At 41.5% G+C, this 27,938-nt stretch overlaps 1 long non-coding RNA gene and 1 pseudogene across 4 annotated transcripts in view; one reads left to right on the top strand and one right to left on the bottom strand.

Annotated features, from left to right (window-relative positions):
- Positions 1–3,575, top strand: part of LOC103350145 (dnaJ homolog subfamily B member 4) — a 43,057-nt gene extending 39,482 nt beyond the window's left edge. For all 4 annotated transcript variants that reach the window (XR_007924016.3, XR_007924017.2, XR_007924018.2 and 1 more), the window contains exon 3: positions 1,028–3,575. This is a non-coding gene — a long non-coding RNA (dnaJ homolog subfamily B member 4). The remainder of the gene's footprint in view (positions 1–1,027) is intronic.
- A 4,404-nt stretch (positions 3,576–7,979) lies between these two features.
- On the bottom strand, positions 7,980–27,049 carry LOC103350270 (BBSome-interacting protein 1 pseudogene; annotated as a pseudogene).
- Positions 27,050–27,938: the final 889 nt, after the last annotated feature.

Below are 27,938 nucleotides of genomic sequence, written 5' to 3'. Positions count from 1 at the left end.
TTAAATGTCCACATTCCACATTGGAATACTTTGGTTCAATCGCCAGCTCTGGCTCCTAATTCTAACTTCCTGCTAGTGCAGACCCTGGGAAGCCTCACTGATGGCTCAAGTAAGTAGGTTCCTGTCACCTAAATGGGAGACCTGGGTTGAGTTTATAGCTCCTGGCTTTGACTATGGCTCAGCCTTGGCCATTGTAGGCAGATGGGAGCTCTTTTTGTCTTTCTGCCATTTTAAATCTGATTTATACCAATAAACATTTATGCTTTCCTCTTAAGTTTGCTTTATTATTACCCTGTATGATTTTGTGCCGTTATCTGAGCTGTGTGCCATGGAACACTATTATTCCTCCTTCTACTTCACCAGTACTTGCTACTGGTCCAATTCTTAGCTCAAGCATTCTGAATTCTCAAGCTAAGGGGTGGCTAGGGGTGGTACAGGGAGTGGCAAATGGGGTGCCCTTTCTCTTATAAAAGACCTCTGAATATACTTCTGTGCCCATACTATAATTTCTAGTTCCTCATATGTTTCTGAGTTCCTAGTGTATTTCTTAAGATGGGTCTTTGTTCATGGATGCTTGTATGACTCAGCATCTAGCATCTATATGTGTGGCATATAATAGCCAATCAGGAAAAATTTATTGACTCAAACAAAGGTATTTCTTGCCCTAAGATTTTCCAGAGAGTTAGGTAGTCCTCCTATCTTGTTCTTTTCCAGTTCTGAGCTTCTCTCTCTTCTCCCATTCCAAATCCTGCATCTTGAATCTGGTAACAACAGCTTCAAAGTATCCCTTTCATTCCATGGCAATGCAGAAGACTTCCTTTCCTTCTTTTTCCCTTTCCCTCGCCTTCTTGTCTTTTGTCACACGTCTGATTATATGTATCCTGAAGAGATAACTTGTAACTATTGTTATTCTTTTGGAACTTGAAATTTTACTTTAGTGATCTTATCTATTGCTACCTCCTAATATTTCTGCTTTGATCTTTAAGTTGTGAAGTTTGTTAATTGTACTTAATTTGGTCCATTTTAGGCATTGTGTGGCTGCTCAATTAATGTGCCAACAATGGATGGAAGAAACATACCTATGTCAATAAATGATATTGTGAAACCTGGAATGAGAAGAAGAATTATTGGATACGGGCTGCCATTTCCAAAAAATCCAGACCAACGTGGTGATCTTCTAATAGAATTTGATGTGTCCTTCCCAGATACTATATCCTCATCATCCAAAGAAGTACTTAGGAAACATCTTCCTGCCTCATAGAATGAAGAACTTTGTTACCCATATTTTGATAAGGCACTGAAAATATAAAAGGACTGGCAGTTTACTGATGTAGATGTGAATTCTGTATAAAGATGTGCAAATTCTTTTGAGGGCTCATTAAGTTGCATGAACAGAGACGGGTCAAATAAATAGGGCAAAAGGGATTTTTACAGTTAGAGATGAAGAGAGAACCATTCACTGTATTTTATTTCATTTCTCCCAAATCAGAAATTTTTAGTCTTTTGCTTATATGTGAAGATGTTAGATATATTTCTAAAAAAAGTACTAGACTATCCAAGTACTTTATTCCTTATATCTTTAGATAATCAATATGATAGGCTCCCATTTATAATGGAAATTAAAATTCTTAGCTAAACAATACAATAGAAGGGATTAAAAACCCAGTCATTTGGACATGTGGTTGTTAAATTTAAACCACCTGAAATGCGGCTATAGGGCTGGTACTGGTAAAAGAATATCCTGATGCTTATGTTTCACCATTTGGTTTTTAAAGTATGCTATGCCATTTCCTCACGTAGTGGTCATGTTCTTAAGGTAGACCTTTTCTTCATACAAAGAAAATTAATGGCAATTTATCTCCTGTGGAAATCCCAATTGCCTGAATTACTGATATTTTAGAATAGACTCTTTATAAAATGCCAAATGTAATTTTATGCAAGTTAACTATATATCTTGAACTTAATAACGTATAGGCTCATTTTGTTGTCCACTAGTTTAAAATAATTTGTTTAATAATAAATGTGTTTTTGGAAGACATAATGTTTCTTGGAATTAATTTTCCAATTACACAGTCTTCTATAGCTTACTCATAATATGCTATATGTTCCTTATATAATTTCCCTAAAAAGAATAAACTTACCACTATGGTTTTAACCAAAATATGGGGAATATAAATACTAACTGCTGCTTATGGATAATGTTGCAACTACTTGTTATGCCTATAAATATTTTACTTTTTCATATGTATAGATTGCATTTCTTAGGTGTTTTAATTTTTTAAATATATTCACATTTAAAAAATATTTTGTTTTGTTTTCTGTCTATGACTGTATTGAGAATGATGTTTTGAAGCAAAGTTTTTGATTAAAAAATAATTTGGGGGATGATTCATACATTTGCATATATATAGATATAACAGGTCCTGTCACCTTAAGGTACAATATGAAATTTTCCTTTAGAAATCTAATATGAATCAGTTGTAACATCCAGATAGGAAGGTACTTCAAAGGGTTCATGAAAATGAATTAAAAAAATAATATGAGGGAAGATGTTTGGTCAACATGCCAGTTAGATTGCCTGCATCCCATATCAGAGTATATGTGTCTGATGCTCAATTCTGGTTGCCAATTCCAGCTTCTTGTTAATTCAGACTGTGGAAGGTAGCAAGTGATAGGTTATGTATTTAGGTCCCTGCCACCTATATGGGAGGCCCAATTTGAGTTCTCTGCTCCTGGCTTTGGCGTGACCCAGCCCACGCTATTATGGGTATTTGTGGAGTGAACCAGTAGATGGGAGATCTCTCTGCCTCTCAAGTAAATAAATAAATAATTTTTAAAATATAATGCTAATTACTCATGAACTCTTTGAAGATTTCTCATACTTTATAGCTTTATTGAAATAATGTTGTCTCAGGCCAAAACTGGGAGCCAGGAAGTCAATCCAGGTCTCCCATATGTGTGTACTTGAGCCATCACCTGCTGCCTTGAAGGGAGTGAGTGCATCCATGAAGCTGGAATCCAGAGCAGAGCTGGGACTGAATCCCAGGCACTCTGATATGTGGTTGTGGGCACCCTAATGGGTATCTTAAATGCTAAGCCAATAGTGTTTTTTACTTATCCATAGTAAAATAATAAACTTACATAGCTATACAAAAATAACAATATACTGATATATTTTGTCATAAGGAATATTGATATTTTTCTTGGCATGTGTTGAATTAAAAGTAGCAGTAGGGACTGGCGCTGTGGCGTAGCCAGTAAAACCACTGCCTGCAGTGCTGGCATCCCATATGGGCACTGGTTTGAGTCCTGGTTGCTCCACTTCTGATTCAGCTCTCTGCTATGGCTTGGGAAAGCAATAGAGGATGGCCCAAGTCCTTGAGCCCCTGTACTCACATGGGAGACACAGAAGAAGCTCCTGGCTCCTGGCTTCAGATTGGTGCAGCTCAGGCCATTGTGACTATCTGGGGAGTGAATCAGCAGATGGAAGATCTCTCTCTGTCTGTTTCTGCCTCTCTGTAACTCTGTCTTTCAAATAAATAAATAAATAAATAAATAAATCTTTTTTAAAAAAAGTAGAAGTTAGGTTTTAAAGTTTTCTTATTTAAATTGTGAGGGTATTTTCCATTTTAAAATGTTCTCTTCAAATTCAATCAGATTCTTATGTAGCTGGAATAGTTTTGAAGCGCTATAGATTTCAGTAAGCTGATTGATAAAGTTGTTTATCTATCTTCAGTGCAAGAAAAGCCAAGAGTTGATTATGTTAAAAAGAACAGCTGTAGGGGCCAGAGTTGTGGCACAGCAGGTTAAGGCCTCATCTACAATGCAGACATAGAACACCAGTTCCAGTCCATGCTGCTCTACTTCCAGTCCAATTCCCTGCTAATGTGCCTGAGAAAGCAGCAGAAGATGGGCCAAATACTTAGGCCTCTATCACCCATGTGGGAGACCCCGGGTGGAATTCCAGGCCCCTGGCTGTTGCAGCCATTTGGGGAATGAACCAGCAGATGGAAGATCTCACCCACTGAATCTCCCTCTCTAACACTGCATTTCAAATAAATAATAAATAAATCTTAAAAAAAAAATGGGCTGGCATCCCATATGGGCACTGGTTCATGTCCTGGCTGCTCCACTCTCTGTTAATGGCCTGGGAAAAGCAGCAGAAGATGGCCCAAGAGCTTGGGTCCCTGCACCCATGTGGGAGGCCTGGAAGAAGTTATTGGATCTTGGCTTTAGCCTGGCCCATCCCTGGCCATTGAGGCCATCTGAGGAATAAACCAGTAGATGGGAGCTCTCTCTCTCCCTGTCTCTCCCTCTCTCTGTAACCCTGACTTTGAAGGAAATAAATACATCTTTGAAGAAACAAAAATTGTAAACCAAGGTTCTGGATAACCTGTCAGTAGAGGTGTTTTGTTTAGCCAGCTCAGTGCTTTAAAAACTTTAAAATTCAGGGCTGAGAATTTGGCACAGCAGTGCAGGTGCTTCTTGGGACATCTGCATCCCATGCTGGAGCACCTGGGTTCAGATTCCAGCTCTGCTTTCCCTTCCAGCTTCCTGCTAATGTGCAACCTGAGAGGCTGCAGTCATGACTCAAGCATTTGAGTTCCTGCCACCCATGTGAGAGATGGAGAGATAGCTGTGGGCTCCTGGCTTCAGTCTGGCCCATTCCTGGCTGTTGTAGGATTTGGGGAGTGAAATAGCACATGAAAAATGTCTGTCTGTCTCTTTCCCTCTCTGTCTCTCTGCGTTTCATAAATGAAAAGTAAGTTTAAAAAAAAAAGTTTAAAATCGGGATCTTTTTCGGCAGTGTGTGCTTTTGTGTCCCTTGACCTTCTGCTGTCGTTGTGTTACATAGAGCCGCTTCCACTTTGGCCTCTGTGAGCATCTGCATTTGTGACTCCAACTACAGCTCATCATTCCAGCCTATTGTTAGCCTGCAGTGTAGGCAAGGAGTTGAACATGCTCAAGGTTGTTTATATTTATAAAACTGTCATTTGAATATTTATGATGGGTAAAATGAAATTAATATATGTGATTGGACCCAGTAAATGGCTTAGAAGTGACTACTTGGGGCCGGCACTGTGGCGCAGCAGGTTTACAACCAGGCCTGCAGCGCTGGCATCCCATGTGGGCACCGGTTCTAGTCCTGGCTGCTCTACTGCCAATCCAGCTCTCTGCTGTGGCCTGGAATAGCAGTAGAAGATGGTCCAAGTCCTTGGGCCCCTGCATCCACATGGGAGACTCAGAGGAAGCTCCTGGCTGCTGGCTTCGGATCGGTGCAGCTCCGGCCATCACGGCCAATTGGGGAGTGAACCAACGGATAGAAGACCTCTCTCTCTCTCTCTCTCTCTCTCTCTCTTTTTCTCTGCCTCTCCTCTCTCTGTGTAACTTTGCCTTTCAAATAAATAAATAAATTTTTTTTAAAAAAGTGACTACTTTATCCCCATATTTTAAGCACAATTAATCTCACAGACATTAAGGCTGAAAATTATCCTTGATCCCGTAACAGTTTTTTTTTTTTTTCAATAATGTATAATGTACTGTATTGCTTCTATGTCTGGCTTCATATATGTTATCCCAGGACTTAGAATATACATCTGTTTTTTTTTTTTTAAAGATGTATTTATTGGTTTGGAAGAAGAGTTAAAGAGAGAGAAGGAGAGATAGATAATATCTTCCTTCTGCTGGTTCACTTGTCAAATGGCTGTAATCACCAGGGTTTGGCCAGGCTGAAGCCAGGAGCCAGGAGCTTCTACTGGGTCTCCCATGTGGGTGCGGGGGCCCCCAGGACTTGGGTCATCCTCTACTGGTTTCCCAGGCACATTAGCAGGAAGCTGGATAGGAATTAGAGCAGCTGGAACTTGAACTGGTGCCCATATGGGATGCTGGCACTTCAGGCTGTGGCTTAACCTGCTTTGCCACAGTACCAGCCCCACAACATACATCTTAATTTAGCAGGCTCAGCTTTTGAATTATATCAGCTTAATTTCATAAGACATAAAAATGATACTTCTATATAACTCCATTTTTCCCTTTTCTCCTCTTTGCAATATTTTTTTGAGAGTACATTTATTTTAGGTCTTTTGAACAACTTTTTAATTTCACGTAACAAATTTTAAATCATGTAAGGGAAGCACATTTGAAGTTGGTGAATTTAAGCTGTGCTTCTACCAAACTTTTATAAAAAAATCCTTGTACACTTTTAAATTGAAAGTACAATAGTAAATTGTAATTAAGATTACACTGGGGAAAATGGATGCTCACTTGACTCTCTTGTTTACTGATCTGACCCAAAGCTTAATGAAATTTCTATAAATACATAATAGCTTTAATCATTCTTAAATTATATTACCAAAATGATTAGTGTTATAAAAAATTATTCTCCAGAGACTCAAAGCTTTACATTTATTCAGTGTCTGAGAAAATACTACCTTCTATCAATAATAGTTTTCTAAAGAATTACACATTTCTGGGGCCGGCTCCGTGATGCTGTAGGTTAATTCTCTACCTGCGGCACCAGCATCCCATATGGGCGCCGGTTCTAGTCCCAGCTGCTCCTCTTCCAATCCAGCTCTCTGCTGTGGCCTGGGAAAGCAGTAGAAGATGGTCCAAGTGCTTGGGCCACTGCACCCACATGGGAGACTGGGAAGAGGCACCTGGCTCCTGGCTTCGGATTGGTGCAGCTGTGGCCGTTGGGGCCACCTTGGGAGTGAACCAACGGAGGGAAGATCTTTTTCTCTGTCTCTCCCTCTCACTGTCTATGACTCTACCTCACAAATAAATAAATATCTTTAAAAAAAAAGAATTACACATTTCTAACCTCTCATAGAACTTAATTATTTGGCAAGATCTAAAATTCTGTGCTAATTTAAACTGCCTATCAGCTCCAACAAACTAACCAAGAATTACATTAATAATTTACAAAGGTATTCTTAGGAATATACCTATTATAGGTTGAGATAAGTCTACTGGAATCAAAACTCCAAATTTAATGTTCATGTTCATATCATGGGCTCTTTCAAAACCACATTATTTTAGATAATTACAATAACCATTTTTCAGATTTTTAATTGTGTTTGATACCTGAATCATAAAAGTAGTCAAGTAATTCTTAAGTCCTTAAAATCAGTACAATTAAGAGCTTTAGTTGATTACAGAATAGATTAGGGTTTCTTAAAAGTCAAATTTGTTTAAGAAACAGTTTTATCATCATTAGATCATTAGTGTCCACTACTGGTCAGGTAAAATAGTATAAACATGATGCGGCACCAAAAATTGGTTTTAAAAAACTCTCAAATTTCTAACATAAATACTTTAATTTAGGTAATGTAAAAGCCTGAGATTATCCTCTGTATGAAAAAAGTTTCATTTAATGCTTATGCTAAGAATGGTACCTTATATTGGGGCCGGCGCAGTGGCAAAGCGGGTTAACGCCCTGGCCTGAAGCGCCAGCATCTCATGTGGGCGCCGGTTCTAGTCCTGGCTGCTCCGCTTCTGATCCAGCTCTCTGCTATGGCCTGGGAAAGCAATGGAAGATGGCCCAAGTCCTTGGGCCCCTGCACCCACGTGGGAGACCCAGAGAAAGCTCCTGGCTCCTGGCTTCGGATCGACACAGCTTCGGCCGTTGCGGTCAATTGGGGAGTGAACCAACGGATGGAAGACCTCTCTCTCTCTCTGCCTCTCCTTCTCTCTCTGTATAACTCTGACTTTCGAATAAATAAATAAAATATTAAAAAAAATAATGGTACCTTATAAAACTGATAGCCAACAGGAATTGTGAATATAATTTGCAATTTTAAAAACATGGTTTAAGGAAAAAAAAACCACCAATACAGGTCTTCTCAATCTTGGGTATTTTTGTATTTCTATGAATATCAGTTTTATTAACAAATATTTCTTTCAGCATACTGATCCAGATTATTTTCTAGTTACCGTTTAACAGTAGGCAAGCTAGGGTGGCTATTTCCTAAAGTGCTAGGTTATATGTGTGTTATCTGCCGTTATTCTTTCTCTGTCATTTCTTGTTGGCGAATTGTATCCTGTGCTGCTTGCTGCATTTTCTCCTGTTTTCCAGAGTCAAAAATTTTAAGGGCAAAAGTTTGGGTTTACACAGCACCATTGTGGTTATGTCTTTTACAGATAACTGCCCTTGTTTTGGAAGAACATCCCGGAACGTTGACTTCACTTCTGGACACAGTTTTTTCCTGAAAATTCCAGCTTTTTCCTGAAGCTTCAGGCGCTGGATCTGCTATCACCAAGGTGACCGAGCGTTCTTGCCTCAAGCCTTCAGAAGGAACTGACTTTGCAACTCAGGTCGAGAGTAGGCATCTCCTGGGTGCAGGTGGCAGCTATTCCACCCTTCTGCCGTGACCCTATTCACTGCAGTATTATTATATATATTACATCTATAATTGTCAACCCAACAGTACATAGTTATAATTATTACTTTACATGGCATTATGTCTTTTTAAAAAGCTGAGAGAGGGTAGGAAATCAAAAATGTATTTATAGCTTTTGTAGTATTAGCCTTCTTAGTGATCTCTCTGATTTTCTTCATTTGTTCTTGTGGATTTGAGTCATCATCTAATGTGATTTCTTCAATACAGCATGGCTTCTACCTACCTCCTTTATGCAGTTATTGGTAAATGTCGCTCCCCATCTTCGTGGAGGAACGACACAGGACCCTGCGCTGTTCTTTTGTCTGCTTGGCCCTTCCCGGGTTTGCTGCTAGTTCTTCCCGGGTTGGCTACCGACCCTTCCACCTCCGTGGAAGGGCGGTTCCCCCTGCCACTTTCCCCACTTCTGCGGGGGAGCGGCACACCACCGACCGGCTCTCTTGGGGGCTGCACAGGTGTTCCTTCAGATAGATGTTCCTGGTGCATGTTGTCTCTCTCCTCCTTTATAGTCCTCTTCCACCAATCCCAACTCTGCTACCCACACGCCAAGTACGCTGCTCTCCTCCAATCAGGAGCAGGTCCTACAGTTTATTGGTTGAACTGTTTCCCTTCTCAGCGCCATATTGTGGGAGAGCAGATGCATAGAATAAGTCTTAATTCCAGTAACTTAGTCTAGTCCGAGTTGCTCCAAGTTGCTCCCCACAGTAAATATATCAATTTCTACATTATAGTTCAAACAATACATTATATAGGGGCTGGTGCTGTGGCATAGTGGGTAAAGCTGCCGCCTGCAGCACCAGCATCCCATTTGGGCGCCGGTCCTGGCTGCTCCATTTCCAATCCAGCTCTCTGCTATGGCCTGGGAAAGCAGTAGAAGATGGCCCAAGTCCTTGGGCTCCTGCACACACGTGGGAGATCCAGAAGAAGCTCCTGACTCCTGGCTTCGAATCTACATGACTCTGGCCGTTGTGGCCATCTGGGGAGTGAACCAGTGGATGAAAGACCTCTCTCTCTCTTTGACTCTGTCTCTCAGTAACTCTGCCTTTCAAATAAATAAAATAAATCTTTAAAAAAACACAATACAGGGCCGGCGCCGTGGCTCACTAGGCTAATCCTCCACCTTGCGGCGCCGGCACACCGGGTTCTAGTCCCGGTTGGGGCGCCGGATTCTGTCCCAGTTGCCCCTCTTCCAGGCCAGCTCTCTGCTATGGCCAGGGAGTGCAGTGGAGGATGGCCCAGGTGCTTGGGCCCTGCACCCCATGGGAGACCAGGAAAAGCACCTGGCTCCTGGCTCCTGCCATCGGATCAGCGCGGTGTGCCGGCTGCAGCGGCGGCCATTGGAGGGTGAACCAACGGCAAAGGAAGACCTTTCTCTCTCTGTCTCTCTCTCACTGTCCACTCTGCCTGTCAAAAAAAAATATAAATAAAAAAACACAATACATTCTATGCATATTGATTTTTAAATCAGTTAAGAGAAGAAAGTATGCATTTATAATATCTTTTTTAAAGATGTATTTATTTAATTATTTGGAAGTCACAATTACAGAGAGAGAGGGAGAAACACAGAAAGAGATCTTCCAACCACTGGTTCACTCCCCAAGTAATGGAAACAGCCCGGACTGGACCAGACCAAAGCCAGGAGCCAGGAGCTTCATTGGGTCTCCCCCATGGGTGCAGGCTTTCCAGTATTAGGGCCATCTTCCACTGTTTTTCCAGGCACAAGGGAGCTGGATGAGAGGTGGAGCAGCTGGGACTTGTGCTGGCACCCATTTGGGATGCTGGCACTGCATAAGGCAGCTTAACCCACCATGCCACAGTGCCAGCCTCCATTTATAGTATCTTTTATAATTACACTATTGCCTTTCTTAGCTCTCTTCATTCATGTGGATTTGAATTACTGTCTGGGGTCATTTGCTTTAAGCCTGAAGAACTTCTATTCATGTTTCTTGTAAGGTAGATTCCACTATCAACACAGTCTTAGTTTTTATTTATCTTGAATTTTCTTTATTTTGCCTTTTATTTACATGTACTTTTTAAAAAAATATTTACTTATTTATTTGAAAGAGAGAGCCACACAGAGAGAGAAGGGGAGGCAGACGGAGAGGTCTTCCATCCGCTGGTTCATTCCCAATTGGCTGCAACAGTCGGAGCTATACTGATCTGAAGCCAGGAGCCAGGAGCTTTCTCTGGGTCTTCCTACATGGGTGCAGGGGCCCAAGGACTTGGGCCATCTTCTACTGCTTTCCCAGGTCATAACAGAGAGCTGGATTGGAAATGGAGCAGCTGGGACTTGAACCGGTGCCCATATGGGATGCCGGCACCACAGGTGGCAGCTTTACCCACTTTGCCACAGCGCTGGTCCATATATATATGTATATAATTTGAGAGGCATACAGAGAGAGAGAGAGAGAGATGAAGAGAGGTCCCATCCCATGGTTCACTTCCTCAGTGCCCACAATGGCCAGAGCTAGATCTGGGATGAAGCCAAGAGATGAGAACTCAATCCTGGATTCCCACATGGGTGGCAGGAACCCAACACTTGAGCCATCTCTGCTGCCTCGCAGGGTCTTGGATTAGCAGAAAGTCAGAGTCAGGAGCTGGAGCTGAGTATCAAACCCTGGACCTCCTGCATGGATGTACACAGCTTAACCACTACACTACTGCATTTATTTTTTGAAAGATAGCTTTGCTGGGTATGGGATTTGGTTGACAACTTTTTCTTTCAGCATATAGAGTATGTTATCCCACTGAAATGGTTTTGACAGAGCTGTCTTTGGCCTTCTTTCCCTAACCATGTCCAGGTGGTAAGCTCTATTAATTGCTGACTGATTATTCTACTGTATATAACAATGCCCCAGGGCATAAATTGTTCTACAAGCAGCAATTTTTTAAAAAAAGCACTGAAGACTTTGTTACTTGTCATGGCTTTTTTAAAAAAATTATTTACTTATTTTTTTATTTGACAGGTAGAGTTGTAGACAGTGAGAGACAGTGCTGGTTCACTCCCCAAATGGTCGCTGTGGCCAGCGCTGTGCCGATCCGAAGCCAGGAGCCAGGTGCTTCTCCTGGTCTCTCATGCGGGTGCAGGGGCCCAAGCACTTGGGCCAACCTCCACTGCCTTCCCGGGCCACAGCAGAGAGCTGGACTGGAAGAGGAACAATTGGGACTAGAACCTGGCACCCATATGGGATGCTGGTGCCGCAGGCAGAGGATTAACCAAGTGAGCCACGGCGCCAGCCCTATAAGCAGCAATTTTGACTCCTTTGATTTTTTTAAATTATTAATTGAAAGGCAGAGAGTTTCACTCTTTACAAAAATAATTCTGAAATTTTGTTTGGGATTTCTTCTAACCCCAGAAGGCTCCTCCCAGACTACTCCTTTCCCCTTTCTCTCTTTGCAAACCATTGCTGTTGGTGGGGATGGGCAGCAGCCACAGGTCTCTAAGTTTGTCTCTCCTAGCATGGAACCCCTGGCCCAAAAGCCAGGATAAGTGCACTGAAGGTTTTAGCATTGTCAGTGGTGCTGAGCCCAAGGAAGATTTTCCATCCTATTTCTTTTAGTAGAAGAAGGGCTCACTCAACTCTCTCCCACACTAACCTGGAATTTAGCCTCAACAACAGGTAGCTCCAGCAGGACCAGAAATGCCGAGGTTCTCTCCTTCCCAGGAGGGTGACCCTCCAGGTTTTAACTCTTCGACAAGAAGAGTGGAGTATTCACTGCCTTAGTTTTTCATCACTGGCAAAAAAAATTAATAAGATGATCTTTAGGTCCCAGGTAGCTTGCAAAAACTATATTCCTAGTAAAGAATATTTTAGGATAGTGACCTTTTAAAAATTTATTTATTTGAAAGGCAAGGAGATAGAGAAAGAGAGAGAGATACAGACAAGAGATCTCCCATCTACTTGTTTACTCCCCAAATATCCACAACAGCCTAGGCCAGGTAATGCCGGGAGCTGGAAACTCAATTCAGGTCTCCCACATGAGTGGCAGTGACCCAACTACTTGAGTCATCTGCTAGTATCTCCCAGAGTGCATATTAGCAGGAAGATGAATGGAGAGTGAAACTGGGACTTGAACCCAGGCACTCTAACATGGAATGTGGGTATCCCAAGCAGTGTCTTACCTACTGTACCAAATGCCTACCTCAGACAGTGACTTTTTAAAAGATGAGAAATTGAGGTAGGTATTCGGTACAGCGGTTAAGGAGACCTGGATGGAGTTCCAGCTGTTGGCTTTGGCCTGGACCAGTTCTGGCCACTGTGGTCACTCATGGAGTAAACCAGTAGATGGGAGATATCTCTCTTTCTGTGGCTCTCCCTCTTTCTCTGTCACTCTGCCTTTCAAATAAGTAAATAAATCTTTAAAACAAAGACAAAAGAAAAGAATAATTTATGCTCTTTATGCCAATAACATACCATGGTATATAAGACATATAATTTAAGTTAGGTAGTGTTACTGTTTAACAATGATTTGAAATTTAAACTACTCATAGGAATAATTCCATTTTTCCACAAACCTTTTGGAGTACCTTGATATGTAGGTGAAATGGAAGTTTCATAAAACACTACCTACTCTTTTTAGATGGATTGATTCTGATGTTTTTAATTTTTTTAAGATTTTTTATTTATTTATTTGACAACTAGAGTTACAGACAGTGAGAGAGAGAGAGAGAGAGAGAGAGAGAGAAAGGTCTTCCTTCTGTTGGTTCACCCCCCAGATGGCCGCTACGGCTGGCGCTGTGCTGATCTAAAGCCAGAAGCCAGGAGCTTCCTCCGGGTCTCCCATGCGGGTGCAGAGGCCCAAGCACTTGGGCCATCCTCCACTGCCCTCCTGGGTCACAGCAGAGAGCTGGACTGGAAGAGGAGCAACCGGGACTAGAACCCAATGCCCATATGGGATGCCGGCCCTGCAGGTGGAGGATTAGCCAATTGAGCCACGGTGCCAGGCCCCTGATGTTTTTAAATTTAACTCCAGTTTCCAAAATTCTTTTAATTATATAACCCTATATTTATTTTATGACCTACAGTTTTGAAATAATTCTCCTACTTGAAAAACACTCCTAGGAATTCTCATAAGGATATCAAGGGCAAAAACTAAAAACTTAATTGTCAATTGGTTTGAATTCATTTTTAATACTGACTAGAAGGTTTTTTTCTTTTTTAATTTATTTGAAAGTCAGAGTTACAGAGAGACACACACAGAGAGATTTTCCTTCTACTGGTTCACTCCCCAGATGACTGCAACAGCCAGTGCTGGGGACAGGCTGAAGCCAGGAGACAGGAGCTTCTTCCAGGTCTCCCATGAGGGTAGCAGGGCCCCAAGCACTTGGGGCATCTTCCATTGCTTTTCCTAGGCCATGAACAAAGAGCTGGATTGGAAGTGGAGCAGTGGAGACAAACACTGGCATATATATAGGATGCTGGCGCTACAAGTAGTGGCTTTACCCAGTACATCACAGCGCTGGTCCTGACTAGAAGTTTTTTGTTGATTATTTGATTGTTGGAATAGCAGTAGATATATTCATAGCTATTATTATAATCATGAGATACATTCTAATAAAATATTATTTTATAGAGATCATTCCTCTCTCACCAACTTAAGATAATTATAGATAATTGAGGCCCCATGTTAGCTGTGACAATATCATACAGATTTCCTTGAAATTCTGTTTATATCTGTATATTTAAAAAATTACTTTTGTGAGAGGCAGAGAGAGAGACTGAGAGAGAGAAGGGGTTAGGGAGATGGGGATAGTGACAGAACTTCCATTTGCTGGTTAACTCCCAGGGCTGGGCCAAGCTGAGGTCAAGAGGTAGAAACTCAGTCCAGGTCTCCCACATGGACGGCAAGAATGCAATACTGAGTCATTACCACAGCCTTCTGGAGTGCCATCAGCAGGAAGCTAGAGGCAGGAGCAGAGCAATGAATCAAACTTAGGCACTTTGATAAGGAATGTGGGTATTTTTTTTAAAGATTTTATTTATTTATTTGAGATTTAGAGTTACAGACAGATAGAGGGAGAGACAGAGAGGAAGGTCTTCCATCTGCTGGTTCACTCCCCAGATGGCCTTACTGACTGGAGCTGGGCTGATCAGGAACCAGGAGCCAGGAGCTTCTTCTGGGTCTCCCAAGTACTTGGGCCATCTTCCACTGCCATCCCAGGCCATAAGCAGAGAGCTGAATCAGAAGAACTGGATCAAAAGAGGAGTAGCTGGGACACCGACTGGCACCCATATAGGATGCGGTAGCCTCACATGGAGGCTTAACCTACTACGCCACAGCATCTGCACTGGGATGTGGCTATCTTAACCAGTGTCTTAACTGCTAGGCCAAATGTTCACTCCAAAAAAGTTAACTTTTAAATGAAGCATGTTTTTACTTAATTTTTTTTCAAATTTTTGTTTTAAACTTTAAAGTTTAAATTTTACTAAAGAAAATTTTCACTCTCTTTGCCAGCATCCCAACCATTTCACCTAATATTACATATGAGAAAAAATACCATTAAAAATATCTGACTGAATTCTATTTTCACATTATTTCTTAATTTTGTGATCATCATTCATGGTCACAAATATAATATAGGAAAAAGCATGTTTTCCAAGTTGTTATATTCAATGTTTTCCCTTTGAAAACCTTCAGTGGAATCTTAACATTTTAGGAAACTGTATATAGTATTTATATGTGGCCTTTAGGTAGTTTTCCTCTTGGTTTTTTTTTTTTTTTCATTTTATTTGAAAATCAAAGAGATAGAGAAGAGACAGAGATCTTCCGTCTGCTAGTTAACTCTAAACAAATGCAAGAGTCACAGCTGAGCCAGGTTGAAGCCAGGAGTCTGGAACTCCATTCGGGTCTCCCATGTGGGTGGCAGGGACCCAAGCATTTGAGTCATCACTGCTGCCTTCTAGAATTGCAGTAGCAAAGAAGTTGTATGGGAAGTGGAGTAGCTGAGACTCAAGCCAGGCACCCCAATATGGGATGTGGTTGCAGCAAGTAGTGATTTAACGTCTATGGTATGTACTCATCCCTGCCCTCTTTATCACTGCTACTTCAGTCCAAAATGTGCTTCTAGGCAATAAATAAATGGGCTACATACACACATACATCTCTCAGGCATCAGTCAAGAAACTGTGTAATAACTGTTCTTATAAAAACATTAGAAATTATTAGAAAACTAATTTGCATTAAATAGTGTGTATGTGCACACACACATATACGTATATATGTTTGCTAAATATATATGTTTCCAAAGGTTTTGAAAATATATTTTCAGAAACACTAAAAGTTTTTTTCCCTGAAGTACTAGTTGACTAGAGGTATTTGGAAGATAGTAGATCCATTAGGTAAATCACTACATAGTGATACTTAAGCTTATAATTAAGCTAGAAAACAGGATGCTTTTCTTTATTTCCCATTCACAATGCAGAAAGAAATCAGAGTTGTTTCACTTATTATGTGTATTACCCCTTTTAAAGAAAAAAGTAAAATAGTTTATGGCTCAATAGTAAATTTGGCTATCATTAGTCACAGCATCATTTTGTTTGAAAGTGGATTCAGAATCCTAGTTTCAGAGCTCAGTTGCTAGAACTTATTGATTCAATATTAATTAAGCTTTTAAGTGAAAACTACTTGCCAAGCATTAGATTCATGAGAACTTGAGGGTTTCCAGTTCCTGGCTCTATATGAAAGCAGCAGGGACTACAATCTACCTCCCTCATAACCTTCTAGAAACCATAGAGCTAGAGGAAGCAGGAGAAATCCTGTAGCGATTTAAGGCTTTTTTTTTTTTTTTTTAAAGATGTATTTATTTATTTGAAAGTCTGAGTTACAGAGGGAGGAGAGACAGATCTTCCATCTGCTGGTTCACTCCCCAAATGGCCACAACTGCTCGAGCTGGGCTGGTCTGAAGCCAGAAGCCAGGAGCTTTTTCCTGGCCTCCCATGTGGGTGCAGAGGCCCAAGGATTTGGGCCATCTTTTGCTGCTTCCCCAGGTGCATGAGCAGGGAGCTGGATCGGAAGTGGAGCCACAGGGATTCACACTCATATGGGATGCTGACACTGCAATCAGAGACTTAACCTACTGTGCCACAGTGCTTTTCCCTTTAAGGCTGTTTTGAACCTGTTTGAGTGTTAGTGTTGATAGGTGGCAGGTTAGTGAGAGCATTAGATGGAAGAAAGCTTTTTAAGTTGGCACTTTCTCTAGCATTACCTTGTAACAGACATTGCCTTCAACTCCACTGCCAAAATTTATGTAACAGACCAGACTGCAGATGCTGATAACCGGAGAGTATCATCAGGGCAATACAAAAGCCTTGGTAAGAGGTTGATGAAGACCAATGTCAAATTTCCTGTAAGTCCTAAGGTAATCACTCATCCTCCTCTTTACTTTCTAAAGCCCTTGGGCTGGAGAATTATTTCTTCCCATGAGGATTCTCATTAAGTATTTAAAAGTAAAATTTTGACAAAGGAGTGGCCTATTGGATAAAAAGCTAGAAATATCAGTAGTGTTTATTGAGTCCCTGGGGTTCTGTGTCCTGTGTATTTCTCCCACGCCCTTAATCTCACTGATTCAGCTGGGGCCCCGGGTGTAGGCCCTTCTTCAATTTACGTTATCAGGTAGAGGAGCCAGGGTAAAGTGGGCAAAGACCATTTTTTTTTTTTTTGCTCCATGAAAAGTGGAAAATAAAGTGAACTAAGTTCTGAACACTGGGGGCAGATTTCTCATTGCTGTGTCTTTTAGGGCCACTCATGGGTGGGATGTAATGCAGCAGGTGTCTACATTTGGCTTGTGCCAGTGTGTGGACAGCACAGGCTTGTACTTTTCTTTCTTAAGCCCAGTATTGCATGTATCATTTCTATTTAGTAATATAATGCATTATTCCATTAATTCTATTAATAATGAAATGCACGCTTCAATTTGAATATTAGGTTGTTCATGTAACATTCAATTCACAAGGAGTAGTTCCAGTTGCATAATCACTTGGTATCTTATGATTAGGTGGAAAGTTTCTTTTTTTTTAAAGATTTTTTAAAATGTATTTTCCTTGAAAGTCAGAGTTACACAGAGAGAGGAGAGGCAGAGAGAGAGAGAGGTCTTCCATCTGATGGTTCACTCCCCAATTGGCTGCAATGGCCGGAGCTGTGCCAATCTGAAGCCAGGAGCTACTTCCAGGTCTCCCACGCAGGTGCAGGGGCCCAAGGTCTTGAACCATCTTCTACTGCTTTCCCAGGCCATAGCAGAGAGCTGGATCAGAACAGGAGCAGCCGGGGCTTGAACAGGCGCCCATATGGGATGCTGGTGCTTCAGGCCAGGGCGTTAACCCACTGAGCCACAGCGCCGGCCCCAGGTGGAAAGTTTCTACCAGAACTCATTAGTGAGTTAGTGCTTTCCAAAGGGAAAATAGTTATTGGCAGCAGAGGCCAAAATCCTAGGGCCTCTGAAGTTTATTGGAGGCTCCATTTACCTTTATTTGTCACACTACTTCAGATGTCCTTGGGTTGAATTTTGAAAAGTGAGCAAGGAGTTATGAGACTGCTATGTTGGCAAAATGCTTTCTAGAAGAACCATGAGCAAAGAACACAAGGTGAAAGTATATAGTTTGATTTGGGAGAGAGAGAGAAGAGGAGGTGTGGAGCCCATTCTGGATATATGCTATCTTGAGGTTTATGGATTTTATCCTGCAAGCCAGTGGTTCTCAAACTTTAGTGTGGATCACAATCACCTAGAGGATCTGCTAAAACATGGATTGTGTTTGCGGTGGGGCCTGAGAATTCACATTTCTAAAAAGTCCCTAGGTGACGCTGATGGTGCTGATCTGAGAACAACACTTTGAGTACTCCTGGTATAGCCAACGGAAACAAGCACTTTTTTAAACAGAGAAATAACACTATCAAATGCAGGTTTGCTAAGCTCACTCACAGGTAGAGGGATGGCAGAAGGATGGCAAAGATACAGCACAGGAGAAATGAGACCAATCAAACAATCAAAATGATGGTGTTAAGACAGGCATTTAGTCCAGCAGTTAAGACGTCTCCATCTCGCATCAGAGTGCTCAAGTCCCAGCTCTGGCTACATTCAAGACTCCAGCTTCCTGCCAATGCTGGTCTGGTGAAGCAGAACCTGGAGACTCGAGTAATTGGATCCCTGACATCCATGTGGTGAGACTTGGATTCAGTTCCTGGCTTTGGCTTCGCCTAGCCTCAGCTGTTGTAGGCATTTGAGAAGTGAATCAACTTAAGGGATTTCTCTGTCTGCCTCTCGAAGTAAAATGTGTGTGTGTGTGTGTATACACACACACTGTTAGGAGACTAAAATCCTTCAGTTAGAGTTAGCAATTGAATTAGAGAAGTAGGAAAGAAACAACTTATTTCAATAAGTATTTTGTACTTTTTAAATGCCAGGTACCATGCTTGAATGCTTTGCCTTAAAATTTTGTGTCACTCTGACTTTTTACAAAGCATTTGAGATCCCTAAATTAAAGAAATATTAAATACAGAGTATATCATGAATATAGATTGATTACTATCCAGTATAGTTTATAACTTGAAATACTCATTTGTCAAGTAAATGTACTTCAGGATTTAATTCAATGAATAGATTCAAATGTTATGATTGGCTAAATGCTGAAATTTCATGTTATACTAAAAGTTATCAGATTGCAAGTATTTTAATATTTTTCTGATAACTAATATTCTTCAAACAAACTTTTCTATTTTTAAATTTATCTATTTATGTTTATTTGAAAGGCAGAGAGACAGGTAGAAATCTTCCATCTGTACCAGGGCTGGGCCAGGCCAAAGCTAGGAGCTAGGCACTTAATCCAGGTCTCCCATATGAGTGGCAAGGATCCATCTACTTGAACCATCACCTGCTGCCTCCCACAGAACACATTAGCAGGAAGTTGGTATGCGAAGCAGAGCTGGATGTTGACTTCAGACACGGATATGGGATGTGGGCATCACAAGTAGCATCTTAACCACTGCATCAAATGTCTGCCCCTAAATCAACTTGTCTTAGTCCAAAATGACTGGCATTATTTTTTGAATAATTTAAATATATAACATATTCAGATAGTCTATTTTCAAAGTTTAAGATCACATTGAGGAACCAGCATTATTTCTTGGTGGGTTAAACCACTGCCTAGAATGTGGGCATCTCATATGGGTGCCAGTTTGAGTCCTGACTGCTCCACTTCTGATCCAGCTCCCTGCTAACATGCCTGGGAAAGCAGCTGAGGATCCAGGCTCTTGGCTTTAGCCTGGCCCCACCCTGGCCGTGATGGCCATTTGGGGAGTGAACCAGCAGATGGAAGATCTCTCTCTCTCTCTCTCTCTCTCTCTCGCTAATAAATAATAAAAGTCATTAAAAAAGAGGGCACAGTGAAACATGCCATATGAAAACTATCAAAAACACAGAACGTTCAGTGTCTTAACATTCATTTTCATTAGGAACACCTACTAAATAATAATTAACATTTCTTAATAATTATGTGTAGGTACATGCATCCTGATTTACAAATGTTATTTCATGTAATCCTCATATATACCATAAGATGTAAACATTTTTAAGTATGAAAAATTATCCAAGAGAGATTGAAAGACTTGTCCATGATCAGAGTCAACTGTTATAGTATTTAGAGCACATGGCTTGATCCATGCCTTTTAATCTATGCTCTGCATTGGTATCCCAAACTGCTTCCCTCAATCGTAACAGTCATGGAAATTATAGAGAATGATCCATCTGTGTAGTGACCCTGTAACAATCCTTACCACTAATTTTTTTTTCTTTTTTAAGAAATAAACTCACCAATTCAAAATGTTGACTTGACTTTTGAAAGGAATGTAGACAACAGGATGCACACTCAAAAGTTCCTTTTGGATTATCAGATTATCTGTAGCCCACACAAATCAACATTTTCTGCATTCTGTTGGGTACATATACACCTCTGCCTCTGCTAAAATTATGGCAAAACCTGAATTACCTTATCTTAAGTTACTGAGGTTATATTATAATGAATCGTTTTCAGGTTAAATTCTTAATTTTAATAAATTTACTGCATAAGCTCAATGTTCTAAAATTAACTGCCAACTGTGACAAGATTTATTTTTGGATAACATTTACTAGCGTTTTTTCCCCAATGAAACCAAGGAACAATATGAAAGATAGTCGACTACCTTTGAGAATCTATCATTTGCATTTATTTCAAATTTAAAATGGAGTAGCTGGAGGGGCTGGCATTGTGGCATGGTGGTTAAGCCATTGCCTATGACACCAGCATCCCATATGAATGTCAGTTCTGATTCAGGCTTCTTTACATCACATCTGGCTCCCTGCTAATGTGCCTGGAAAAGCAGCAGAAGGTGGCTCAAGTATTTGGACCCTTGCCACCTACATGGGAGACCCTGACAGAGTTTCAGGTTTCTGGCTTTGATCTGGCCCAGGTCCAGGCCATTGCAGCCATTTGGGGAGTGAACCAGTGACAGAAGATTCTCTCTCTCTCTCTCTCCCCACCCCACACCTGTCTCTGTAACTCTGTCTTTCAAATCAATTAGTCTTTTGAAAAATGGAGTAGTAGGAAAAAATTATTTCAGCACCAGCTAATAACTCTCAGGTGTGGACAATCTGTTACCTTCTCCCTTTCCAGGTGGGAACATACACTGGCCCCTGGTTTCGTATTTTTGGTCCATAGTAGAATTACTCAAAAATTTCTGCTCTAATGTGAACTGTTTATTCTTCCTGTAAGAAATTATATTTTATCATTGCTATATCTTGACCTTAAGACTACTATAATGATTATCTTCAGCAGCCTGGGTTTTTCTTCTCATAAAAAGTATTAGTTTTATTTAATTCACTATTTTGGGTTATGTATAAATGTAATTATTTTCTGACCCTGAGGTTGGAAATAAATCTAGGCTTATCTGTCAACCAGTTGCTATTTTCAATTTTATATACAGTTCTTGAATGATTAATGTGTGACGTTTTGGATGTGGCTGCTCTCTAAATCGCATATTTATCTCATTGTACAAGAACTTTTGTTAAATTAGCTAACTGTTCACATTTGTTTTTGCCATCTTAATGTTTTATGTAGTATAATCTTGGTGATGCAGAATAATTTGGACTCTATGCCAGAGGGTGGCTTCCATCTGTACATCGGTAAGATAATGTGTGTAAAAAACTGAGCACCAGGGGTGGGCATTTAGCAGAGCAGTTCAGTTGCCCACAGCTCACATTACCTGGGTTGGATCCTTGGCTGCAGCTCCTGATTCCAGTTTTCTGCTGATGTAGATCCTAGGAGGCAGTGGTGATGGCTCAAGTGATTGGGTTCCTACTACCCACGTGGGAAACCTGCACTACATTCCCAGCTTCTGTCTTCAGTAGCTTTGCCCTTGTGAGCATCTGGGGACTTTGTCTACTTCTCTCTGTTAAATAAATAAATATAATGACAAAAATACTGAGCACTAAGCCAGAAACACATTAGGTGATTATTGATTACTAACTTTATTTTTCCAACTGTGTGTCTACTTCACTTCCTTTCTTTATTTCCAATTATTTCTAACAAAATGTATTTGAATTTCTACTAAATAAGAGTTCTCCCCTCCCTCCACTTGCCACCTTCAGTTTTCATTGTTGCCATGCAACTATAAAACATGCTATCTTTAGTTCCAAGGAGAACTGCATATGGTTTAACTAATTCCTGTGTTGATTTTCTGCCAAGTATTTGCTTAGTGGGTACATACATAATGGGGTTGGGGTGGGAGATAAAGTAAGGTACCACTGTGTGTTTCTTTAGAACTCTCAAGGTTACTTGTTGTAATTAGTGTCTACATTTGCTGAGAAAAACAAGTTAATACATTTATTTTATGATTCATTTTATGGCTATATGTTTTCTTATCAACAACATAATATTACTTCTGAAAGACATATAAGCTTAAATCAATTTAATCCTAGAACTTTTCTTATGACTCGCATAGATTTTTAAAAAATATTTATTTTGGTATTTGAAAGGCAGAAAGACAGAGACAGACACAGACAGAGCTTCCATCCATCAGTTCATTTGCCAAATGTGTGCAATAGCTGCTGCTGGTCCTAGCTGAAGCTGGGCACCTGGAACTCAATCTGGGTCTCCCAAGTGGGTGGCAGGAGCCCAAGTACCTGAGCTACTATCTTTTGCCTGCCAGGGTGTGTATTATCAGGAAGCTGGTCTTGGTTTTGGCCTGGCCCAGCCCCAGCTATTGTAGCCAACTGGGGAGTGAACCAGTGGATGGGACATCTCTGTCTGCCTCTCTGCCTTTCAAATACATACACACACACACAGACACACAGACACAGACACTAATTGTTTTTAAATGAACTATCAAATGATTCAGCTCTATGTTCCTATTTTGGCCAACATATCTTCATAGTGACCAGAAATCCTAAGTTCAAATTTAGATTTCTTCAAGTTGTCAGAGTTCCACACTACAATTCAGGGATATTGGGAGAAACAGATCCATGTCCAAAGCCAATCCCCAGCCAGCACCGCAGCTCAATAGCCTAATCCTCCGCCTGTGGGGCCGGCACACTGGGTTCTAGTCCCGGTCGCGGGGCTGGATTCTGTCCTGATTGCTCCTCTTCCAGTACAGCTCTCTGCTGTGACCCGGGAGTGCAGTGGAGGATGGCCCAAGTGCTTGGGCCCTGCACCCCATGGGAGACCAGGAGAAGCACCTGGCTCCTGGCCTCGGTTCAGCGCGGTGCCGTAGTGCGCCGGCCACAGTGGCCATTGGAGGGTGAACCAACAGAAAAGGAAGACCTTTCTCTCTGTCTCTCTCTCTCTCACTGTCCACTCTGCCTGTCAACAACAACAACAAAACAAAGCCAATCCCCTTCTTTTCCTACATAGCTCTGTCATTCTGCACCCTACCCCTGACAAATAGCTGCTCCCCTACCCTGTGACCAAGACCTGTTCCTTGGCTGTCACTCCAGCATAGGAAACCTGGCTGCCTGGATTTTTGGAAAGCCTATATTAATTCTGGAGGTAGGCTGGGGGCCATCTTGGTGGGAAAACCCAGGATGCTAAGTATCCAAAGCCTTATGGTCTGCGAGGGAGGCCATGAGTTGTGCCCACCTTAGACTCCCCACCTGTAGGGTGTTGTTCAGCTGAAGGAGGGTTAGAGCAGGAGCCCTTTTTGCTTCGGCCTTATGGGTAATATTGGGTCAGGCTATTCATTTCCCCAGTGCTTTCCTTCCAGACTGCCTCTGTTTAGAAGTTTCCTTCAAGTAAATGTCCCAGATCCTCTTAAGGTGATTCTCATATCTTCCTAATTCTTCATATCTTTGAAATTTGGGAAAAAAACAGTTCTGGGGTACTATACTACAAAGACTTCAAAATGTCTATGGAAGATGGAATTAAAAGGTAAGTTTATTTTGGTGTAAGAAATTTTGAAATCCATGCATAGTTTATAAAACTGCATTTTAAAAAATATTATGATTATTTTATTTTTGAGAAAACATTTTTAACATTATAGTGAAAGACTAATGTCTCTACTACATAAAGAGTTCATCAAATATAAAGTAAAAAGACCACAGTCGGGGCTGGTGCTGTGGGGCAGCGGGTTAAAGCCCTGGCCTAAAGTGCTGGCATCCCATACGGGCACTGGTTCTAGTCCTGGCTGCTCTTCTTCCGATCCAGCACTCTGCTGTGGCCTGGGATAGCAGTAGAAGATGGCCCAAGTCCTTGGGTCCCTGCACCCACGTGGGAGACCCGGAAGAAGCTCCTGGCTCCTGGCTTTGGATTGGCGCAGCTTTGGCCATTGAGGCCATCTGGGGAGTGAACCAGCAGATAGAAGACCTCTCTCTCTCTCCCTCTCTCTCTCCCTCTGCCTCTCCTCTCTCTGTGTAACTCTTTCAAATAAATAAATAAATCTTTAAAAAAAAGACCATAGTTTAGCAGGAAAAATAGACAAAGGCTATAAACAATAATCAAGGGGTTGGCGCTGTGTCAGAGCAGGTAAAGCTACCACCTTCAGTGCCAGCAACTTATATGGGTACTGATTCAAATCCTGGCTACTGCACTTTTGATCCAGTTCTCTGCCATGGCCTGGGAAAGCAGTGGAAAGTGGCCCAAGTCCTTGGGCCCCTGTACCTGCGTGGGAGACCTGGAAGAAGCTCCTGGCTCCTGACCTTGGATTGGCCCAACTCAGGCCATTGTGGTCATTTGGGGAGTGAACCAAAGGATGGAACACTTCTCTTTCTCTCTCTCGCTCTACCTCTGCTTCTGTGTAACTCTGCCTTTCAAATAAGTCTTAAAAAAATCAAATGAAAAGATGTTAAACTTCAATCATAAGTAAATTTTAAAAAGTCACAAAATCATTAATATTATAGTAGTATATAATTCCTTTCAATTTATTGGACAAATATTTAAAACAAAGTTTGAAAAAACACTGATTTTGCAGCAAAACTGATACACATAGCATTTTTTTTTTCAAATTTCAGCTCTCACATGTCTTTCCGTGTCTGGCTTATTTCACTTGACATGATGTCCTCTAGTTCCAACCATTTTGCTGCAAATGATAGAATTTCATTCTTTTTTACATAGAGGAATAACAGTCCACAATTTCTCTATTCATCCAACTGTTAATGGACCTTAGTTGATTCCATATTTTAGATATTTTAAATAATGCAGCTATAAACATGGTAGTGCAGGTACCTTTTTGATACAATGAGTTCATGTGTTTAGGTATATACCAGTTACTGGGATTACTGGTCTACTTCTAGCTTCTAGTTTTTAAGGAAGCCTCCCTAATGTTTTCCATAGTGGCTGCACTAATTTACAGTCCCACCAACAGTGTAAAAGAGAGTTCATCTCCATATCCTCACCAGCATGGGTTACTCTCTGTCTTTTGGAGGGTAGCCATTCTGACAGGGGTGAGATGACATCTCATTGTGATTTTGATTTGCATTTCCCTGAAGGCTAGTGATGTCAAGCATTTTTCATGTATTTATTGGGTATTTGGACTTTTTTTAAAAAGATTATTTATTTATTTATTTGAAAGTCAGAGTTACACAGAGAGAGGAGAGGCAGAGAGAGAGAGAGAGAGAATGGTCTTCCATCCGATGGTTCACTCCCCAACTGGCTGCAATGGTCGGACCTGCACCGATCTGAAGCCAGGAGCGAGGAGCTTCTTCCAGGTCTCCCATGCAGGTGCAGGGGCCCAAGGACTTGGGCCATCTTCTACTGCTTTCCCAGGCCACAGCAGAGAGCTGGATCGGAAGTGGAGCAGCCAGGTCTCTAACCAGTGCCCATATGGGCTGCTGGCACTTCAGGCCAGGGCGTTAACTTGCTGGGTCACAGCACTGGCCTCTGTACTTCCTCTTTTGAGAACTGTCTATTCAGGTTCCTTGCCCATTTCTTAACTGGATTGATTTTTTTGGGGGTTGTTGTCGAGTTTTCAGAGTTGCTGATATATTCTGGATATTAATCGTTTGTTACATATTTTTTCATAATTTGCATTTTCCATGAAAATTTAAAAAAGATTTTATTTATTTATTTGAGAAGCAGAGTTATAGACAGAGAGAAAGGTCTTCCATCCGCTGGTTCACTCACCATATGTGCGCCACGGTTGGAGCTGGGATGATCTGAAGCCAGGAGCCAGGAGCTTCCTCCGGGTCTCCCACACAGGTGCAGGGGCCCAAGCACTTGGGCCATCTTCTGTGCTTTCCCAGGCTATGGCAGAGAGCTGAATTGGAAGAGGAGTAGCCAGGACATGAATTGGTGTCCCTATAGGATGCAGGCACTCCAGGCTTAGCCTACTACGCCACAGCACTGGCCCCTCCATGGAATTTTTTGAAGATCCCTCATATTTGTTGTTTATGATACCCTGACCACTACCTACTCAAGTTGTGTTATTAAACCATAACTACATACCTTAATTTGAGTATACCATTGTATTGTCCTGTGATCGCATCCCATTAAACAGACTGGTTAAGTGAGACTTTATAGCAAAGATGAATGTGATACAGGTCTTGAGGGAAACTTTCACTTTCTGGGAAAGGAAAAACAGGACTTGCAAATTAAACCAATTTGAAAGATTAGAACCCCGCTTTCCCACCCTCTGCACTACTTTTGCCTTCTTGATTTGATATTTTATTGGATGTAGCTCAAAGCAAAATTTCCTGCGTTCCTGTGTTCCTTCATATGGTCCTAGATGTTGATGATATACCTGCCATGTACTGTATGACTCATTTCTCTTCCTACTTTCTTCTTTAGTAAAAGCTCTGTGAGCTCTTTACTTGTAAGCATATTTTGAAGTCATTGCTTTCACTTGTTGGGAATGCATCATTTACTTATTAGGTTTTCTTAGTCCAAGACAAAGTTAAACTACTATTTGTTGCTATAGTGACCATAGCCACAAGGACAAAGTGAAGCCCGGAGATCCTGTGGCACCATCTCATTTTCAAAGAATCATTCACATGAACCAGAATATATAATATATATGTGACATGTAATTTATATGTTAGGCAGAGAGACAGAGACAGACAGACATATAGCTCTCACCCATTGGTTTACTCTTCCAAATACCTTCACTAGCAGGCGTGGGGAGATGAGGGCAACACTGGGAGCCAAAAACTTAAGCAGGGTCTCCCGTGTAGGTGATAGGGATCCAATTACTTGATTCATTACCACTGCCCCTGAAGGTCTGCATTAGCAGGAAGCTGGAAGCAGGACCCCAGGCCAGGACAAGGACTCAGGCACTCCTGTGTGGGACATGATGACCTAGCTGGCATCTTAACTGCTGGGCCAAATGCTTGCCCCTAGAAAATATTTTTATGTCACAGAAACATGAAACAAAACATTTTAATGTTATCTTAAAGAGTTCAAAGAGCCTCCTCACTTCTCCTAGTACATCTGCTAACCTTGAGAAACATAGATTTTCTCTGTTTAAAAACTTTTAAAAGGCCGGCACCGTGGCTCACTAGGCTAATCCTCCGCCTTTGGTGCCGGCACACTAGGTTCTAGTCCTGGTTGGGGCGCTGGATTCTGTCCCGGTTGCTCCTCTTCCAGTCCAACTCTCTGCTGTGGCCCAGGAAGGCAGTGGAGGATGGCCCAAGTGCTTGGGCTCTGCATCCGCATGGGAGACCAGGAGAAGCACCTGGCTCCTGGCTTCGGATCGGCACGGTGTGCCGGCCGCAGCAGCCGTTGGAGGGTGAACCAATCGTAGAGGAAGACCTTTCTCTCTGTCTCTCTCTCACTGTCCACTCTGTAAAAAAAAAAAAAAAAAAAAAAAAAAAGTTTTAGAAAAGGTTTCACAAGTTAATGAACCAACCCATTAGTCACTGTGCCAATCAAACATGAGCAGACGTCTAGACAAAGGTGACATCTTCAGCTTGAAGTGCTTAAGAACATAGTGACCTTAATACAGCATACATATTTGTGCCATCCAGCTCAAATGCAGAGCCTTACAAACTCAGTTTGATTCTTCTCCAATGCCTTCTCTTGGAATTATACTTGATTTTATTACTTGGAGCAATGTAGATTTTTCAAGATTGAATTGATGTGAGAGCCGGCG

Source organism: Oryctolagus cuniculus, chromosome 7, assembly GCF_051225735.1.
Source record: "Oryctolagus cuniculus isolate XC-2025 breed Fujian yellow rabbit chromosome 7, ASM5122573v1, whole genome shotgun sequence".
In the NCBI taxonomy this organism is placed as follows: Eukaryota; Metazoa; Chordata; class Mammalia; order Lagomorpha; family Leporidae; genus Oryctolagus; species Oryctolagus cuniculus.
Note: the sequence above shows the minus strand (reverse complement) of the source record. Positions and strands in the feature narration are given on the sequence as shown.